Source organism: Hypanus sabinus, chromosome 26 (genome assembly GCF_030144855.1).
Source record: "Hypanus sabinus isolate sHypSab1 chromosome 26, sHypSab1.hap1, whole genome shotgun sequence".
Taxonomy (NCBI): Eukaryota; Metazoa; Chordata; class Chondrichthyes; order Myliobatiformes; family Dasyatidae; genus Hypanus; species Hypanus sabinus.
This window is the reverse complement of record NC_082731.1, coordinates 42,116,551-42,123,138: the sequence shown is the minus strand read 5'-3', so window position 1 is coordinate 42,123,138 and position 6,588 is coordinate 42,116,551. Positions and strand designations below refer to the sequence as shown.

General features: G+C 48.5%; 1 long non-coding RNA gene across 1 annotated transcript; it reads left to right on the top strand.

Moving 5' to 3' along the window:
• Positions 1-2,908: 2,908 nt before the first annotated feature.
• On the top strand, positions 2,909-6,385 carry LOC132381486 (uncharacterized). The gene is made up of 3 exons (XR_009508048.1): positions 2,909-3,707; positions 4,802-4,901; positions 5,438-6,385. It is a non-coding gene; the product is annotated as an uncharacterized LOC132381486 (long non-coding RNA).
• Positions 6,386-6,588: the final 203 nt, after the last annotated feature.

Here is a 6,588-nt window from a genome sequence, read left to right as displayed (position 1 = left end):
CGCCAGGTAGGCAGCGTCCACGAGGGAAAACGTAAACTAGGCGTACATCATGCCAAGTCAAACGAGAGAGGGCAGGGTGGCACAGGGAGCCAACGTGTCGTTTTGCAAAGTGACCAAGGTGGTTGTGCTGTCGCTTTTTTGAGCTGGTGACTAGTTTTGTGCAGCTTGTTCCAAGAACCGAGTCCCCGCCATTACAGGCGCACCACAGGCACGTGGCCAACCACAGGAAAAGGAAAAGGAATTGTTCTCCTGTTCTCGATATTTATTATTTATTTAGTGTTGTCATTATTACTTTTCCCTCCTTTCTTTTCTCTGTTTGCACAGTTGGTTTCTCCACCCTGCTGGGTGCAGTCTTTCATTGATCCTATTGTGTTCCTTGGAATTGCTGTGTAATCCTGCGAGAAAATGAGTCGCCGGGTGACATGCATATACTTCGAGATTAAACTTACTTGGAATTTTGAATACTTTGAAGGGAAGAAGCTGCTCTCGAACCTGAGGTGTGCCTCCTGCCCGATGGTAGCTGTGAGAAGGTGGCTGGGCCTGGGCTGGGGCGGGGCGGACCTTTGACGATAGCTGTTGCATTTTGAAGTGCCTCACCTATAGGTGCCACTGATGGTTGGGAGGGATGTATTGGGTTGAATCGACTCCTCCCTGCAGCTTCGAATTGACGTACCAGATTACCATGAGACACAGGAGCAGAATTAGGCCATTTGGCCCATCGAGTCAGCTCCACCATTTCATCAAGGCCGATCCAATTTTCCCTCTCAGCCCCGATCTCCTCCTTTCTCCCCGTATCCCTTCATGCCCCGAAAAATCAAGAATCTATCAACCTCTGCCTTAAATATACCCAATGACTTGGCCTGTGGTAACAAATTCCACAGATTCACCACCCTGTGGCTAAAGAAATTCCTCCTCATCCTCATTCTAAAAGGATGCCCCTCTATAGGAAATATGAAAGACCAAAGTAACATTTATTGTCAGAGAACATACACGTCACCATGTACAACCCTGAGATTCTTTTCCTGCGGGCATACTTAGCAAATCTATGGAAGAGTTACTGTAAACAGGATCTGTAAACTGTAAACATCAGGAACTGTAAACAAACTGTGCAAATAAAGAAATAAATAAATAGAATAAATAACAAACATGAAATAACAAGGTAAGAGAGTCCTTAAATGAGTTTAGTTATCCCTTTTTGTTTGAGAGCCTGATGGTTGAGGGGTAATAACTGTTCCTGAACCTGTTGGTGCGAGTCCTGAGGCTCCTGTACCATCTTCCTGATGGCAGCAGCGAGAAGAGAGCACGGCCTGGGTGGTGAGGATCTCTGATGATGGACGCTGCTTTCCTGCGACAGCGTTTCACGTAGATGTGCTCAACGGTTGAGAGAGTTTAGCTGCGATGTATTGGGCTGAATCTGTTATCTTTTGTAGGATTTTCCATTCAAAGGCATCGGTGTTTCCGTACCAGGAATACAGCCAGTCAGCACCCCTATAGAAGCTTGCAAAGGTTTTGGCTGAGCCTCAACAGACCCCTGAGGAAGTACAGGCACCGTCGTGCTTTCTTCGCAATTGTATTTATATGATGGGTCCAGGACAAGTTCTCTGAGCTGGTGACGCCCAAGAATTTAAAGTTACTGACCCTCTCCACCTCTGATCCCCTGATGATTACTGGCTCCTGGACCTCTGGTTTCCCTCTCCTGAAGTCCACAATCAGCTCCTTGGTCTTACTGACGTTGAATGTGAGGTTGACGTTATGACACCACTCAGCCAAGTTTTCAATCTCCCTGCTGTACGCTGATTCAGCGCCCCCTTTGATACGGCCAAAACAGTGGTATCATCAGCAAACTCGCCTGCGGTGTTGGAGCTGTACTTAGCCACAGAGTCACAGGTGTAAAGAAAGTGGAGCAGGGGCTGAGCACACATCCCTGTGGTGATGGACATTGTGGAGGAGATGATTTTGCTGACCTGATCTGACTGAAGTCCACAAGTGAGGAACTGCAGGGTCCAATTGCACAAGGGGTTATTGAAGCCCAGGCCTGGAGTTTATTGACTAGTTTTGAGGGGATGGTGGTTTGAAATGCTGAGCTGTAGTCGATAAAGAACACCCTGATGTACGCACCTTTGCTGTCCAGATGTTCCAGGGTTGTGTGGAGAGCCGATGAGATAACATCTGCTGTGGACCTGTTGCTATGGTAGGCAAATTGGAGCCGATCCAAGTCACCACTCAGACGGGAGCTGATGTGCTCCAACACCGGCCTCTCAAAACACTTCCTGACTGTGGATGTAAGTGCCTCTAGTTGACAGTTACTTGGGGCAGGTTACCTTGCTCTTCTTGGGCACCGGTATGATTGAAGCCTGCTTGAAGCTGGAGGGAACCACACACTGCCAGAGTGAGGGGTTGAATTATCCATGAATGCACCAGCCAGATGGTTGGCACAGACTCAGACCGGATGGTTTCCTTGGATTCCCTCTCTTAAATCTTCAGATACTGAGACCAAAGGATCATTGGGAGACACGGGAGTGGGCGATGGTTCTTCCCCGTTCTGGTGGTCAGACTGAGCACAGAAGGCATCGAGCTCATCTGGAAGCCAAGCTCTGCTGTCCCCTACGTTGCAAGATTTAGCTTTGCCGGATCCCCTCCACGTCCACTCTATCAAGGCCTTTCACCATTGGATCGGTTTCGATTAGGTCACCCCTCAAGTGAATACAGGCCCAGAGCTATCAAACGCTTTTCGTATGACAAGCCGTTCGATCCTGGAATCACTTTCACAAACCTCCCTCGAACCCTCTCCAGCTTCAGTCTGTATGGAATCCAGGATCGGCCATGATGAAATGGCGGAGTGGATTCGATGGGCTGAATGGCCTATTTCTCCTCCTATGTCCAATGGTCTTAAGATAAGGGGCCCAAAACTGCTCACAATATACCAAGAGTATAATGTCTTAACATGACATTCTTGCTTTTATATTCTGGTTATTTCGAAATGAATGCTAACATGGCATTTGCCTTCCTCACCACCGACTCAACCGGCAAGTTAACCTTTAGGGAATCCTGGACGAGGACCCCCAGGTCCCTTTGAATGGCTGATTCTTTCTGCACGCAATGCATCGAGTCAGAACACTTCCCGCAGTACATCTGTGGCCATTTGCTTGTTGACAGGCCAAACCTCTTCAGCCTCCTAAGAAAGTGGAGACGCCAGCACGTCTACCTTGTGAAGTTTGTTATTTGGATGTGAGTGTTTGGGAAAGAGGGTCCAGGAATTGCTTCATTTGGCGGAGAGAAGTCAGCGCAAAGATCTTCAGTCAGAACACAAAGGAGAAATCACTGAGCAGGTTAAATTCCCTTGCGAGGTTCCTTTGTGTAAAACACCACCCCCCCCTGAAGCCCTCACTCCCTCCATTCCTCTTCAGAATCTCTTTCTCTCTCTCCACCTCATGATCAAAGCTTCACTGAGTTCTGAGACATTGTTCTGAAGCCTGAACCATTGAACCAGAACACAGACACTTAAGCTGTCACGCCAGACACAGTGCGCTTGGTTCCCACAGACCCAACAGCGCCCTGCCTCTCTCCCCATAGAGGCCTACTATGTGCAGATAGGCCCCTCGGCCCACAAAGTCTGTGCTGACTGCAACCATCAGGCTCCTGAACCAACATGGATCACTTCACTCACCCCAATGGTGAATCGATCCCACAACCGACTCACTTTCAAGGTCTCTGCAAGTCATGTTCTCAATATTATTTATTGATTGATTATTATTATGTTTCCTTTTTTCATTTGCACACTGTTGCCTCTTGAACATTGCTTGTTTGCGTTGATTCTGTTGTATTTCTTTGTAAATGTCGTGAGTCTCTCAGGGCTGTGTATAGTGTCCCACACGGACTTCGATAATAAATTTACTTTGAACTTTGAACCCATTTTAGAGGGTGTTTAGCACAACGCTTCACAGTACAGGCGACCCGGAGTTGGTTGATGCCGGTGGCCGGAGGTGGGGACGTCGTAGACGTTGTGCGCGGAAGCGGAAACGAGCCGAGCGGGCAGGAGTCCGTGGCAAGAGAACAGTGAGCCTTAGACGGCTGGCCCCCCCGTCCAGTCTCCTCTCGGATTGCTGAGGGCATCGGGCCTGCAGTCCTTGGAGTTGCCTGATGCCAGTGCCCAGAGGTGAGGACGTCGTAGACGTTGTGCGAGGAAGGGGAAGCAAGGCGAGCGGGCAGGAGTCCGCGCCAGGAAAAACACGAGCCCCAGCCGGCCGGCCCTCCCGTCCATTCTGCTCTCCAATGGACATTAAATCGGACCACATCTGTGGCAACAAAATACTCGGCGGGAGTACAGAAATGGACGGAATCCCAGATGCCGCCATTCAGCTGATTATTTATGTAACAAATTTTCCCCCAAGCCATCGAACTACCAACCTACTGACCTCTGCTGTGCCTATTGTCTTGTTTATTATTTATTGTAATGCCTGCACTGTTCTGTGTACTTTATGCAGTCCTGGGTCGGTCTGTAGTAGATTTTGTGTTGGTTTACACAGTTCAGTGTAGTGTTTGTACTGGTCCTGAAAAACGTTGTCTCGTTTTTACTGTGTACTATACCAGTAGTTATGGTCGAAACGACGATAAAAAGCAACTTAACTTAATTCCTGCCGCTGCCTGTGAGGAGTTTGTATGTTCTCCCCGTGACCACGTGGGTTTCCTCCGGGTGCTCTGGTTCCCTCCCACAGTCCAGTTGGAAGGGTAATTGAAGAGCCCCTAGCTCGGCACTGGAGGTATCGGGGCACCGTCATGACGCTATTCTTGTTTTTACCAGGCAGAGTTGCTAGCTCGACGCTCAGCCCGGCTTGGATTCGAACTCAGGAACCTTCGCTCCGGAGTCCGGCACTGATATTATTGCGCCACCAAGCTGGACAGTAGGTTAACCGGTCATTGTTAATTGTCCTGAGATTAGTTAGGATTAAATTGGGGGATTGCTGGACAGCATGACTCGAGGGACCGGAAGGCGCTATCTCAATAAAATTGTCCCAATCCTACTCTATTCTCACCACATCCCCCATCAGCTCCCCTCACCCTGATTCCATCACTCACCTGCACACTAGGGCCAATTTAGTGTGGCTATTGGCCAACTAATCTACCAACCTGACCCCACCTTTGGAGGAAAGGGAAGGAGATTTTACAGAGCCAACTGTAAGATTGGGGTTCGATTCCCGACACCATCTGTATGGAGTTTGGATGTTGCCCCTCACACCCCCATGACCAGATAGGATTCCTCCAACATTCCAAAGTCATATGAGTTGACGTCAGTAGGATCTGGGTGTTCTGCGTCGGTGCTGGTAATGTGGTGACACCCATGGGCTTCCCCAATGCAAACGGTGCATTTCACCACGAGTTTCGATGTTCGTGTGACAGATATAAACTAATCTTTGATCTTTCCTTTATCTTCACCCAGGGGACTACAACCATAGGTCATAGGTCCATGGGAGCAGGTGGTGGATGGTCGTGTGAGCAGCCGGTGCACATCGCAAGTCCTATCCGCGCGACCACTGACGCCAGGCAGACAATCCCTGAAGAGTATTGATAACGGCTGGGGTCACCAGTCTGGTAGAGACACTGCACAGAAGAAGGCAATGGCAAATCACTTGTATAGAAAAGTTTGCCAAGAACAATCATGGTCTCCATGATCACCTCCATCATACGACACAAGCACGTAATGATGATGTCATATGACACGGCATGCAATGATGATGTCATATGACACGGCATGTAATGATGATGTCATCTGACACAGCCCATAATGAAGCAATGATCAACAACAGCCATCCTTGCTCAACCACAAACAAGAGAGATTCTGCAGACACTGTAAATCGGAGCAACACATGCAAAATGCTGGAGGAGCTCAGCAGGCCAGGGAGCATCTATGGAAAAGAGTACAGTCGATGTTTTAGGCCTTGCACAAGCTATTTTTCTATTGCACTGGACTTGCCACCTGCCCTAGGACTGCTCCAGATCTGGATTTTTTTTCTCCTTGGGGGTTTTACTCCTGAAGCCTTCCCCATGAGCGGGTATAGTGGCAAGGCAGCGGGGGTTTGAGATCAGAGTTTCCCTGCTCCTAGATGGGCTGCCAACCACGGCCGACGAGCCCCATCTGCCCGAAGCGACTGGTTTTTAAGGCACCGGTATCCTGCCTTTGCCCCTTCTGTCAGTAGAAATGTTTCTGATGGGTTGAGTACCTAAGCCTCACGTGAGGCCAGGAACTGGACTTGGTTGTCAGAGGCTATTTGAGATGTGGGTGGGAGCTTATCCCCACTAACGTACCGGCTATGACAAGCTTAAGGAACCATTACGAAAAATTTTTGTATTGATCATTAAAAATTTAAGTTTACGTTGCTATGTTTGATGTGTAATGTGCTGCTGCAACAAGAAGCTCAATTTCCTGCATTTATACCGTGATGGTAAGTAAACTTGAACTTGATGGCTGCCATGTAGAAAAGCCACATATACAGGCCGGTAATCAAATATTTTCAAATTTTATAAATAAAATAATAGGAACAGAATCGGGTCAGAGTTGAGGAAGAGCTTCTTCTCCCAGAGAGTTGTGGG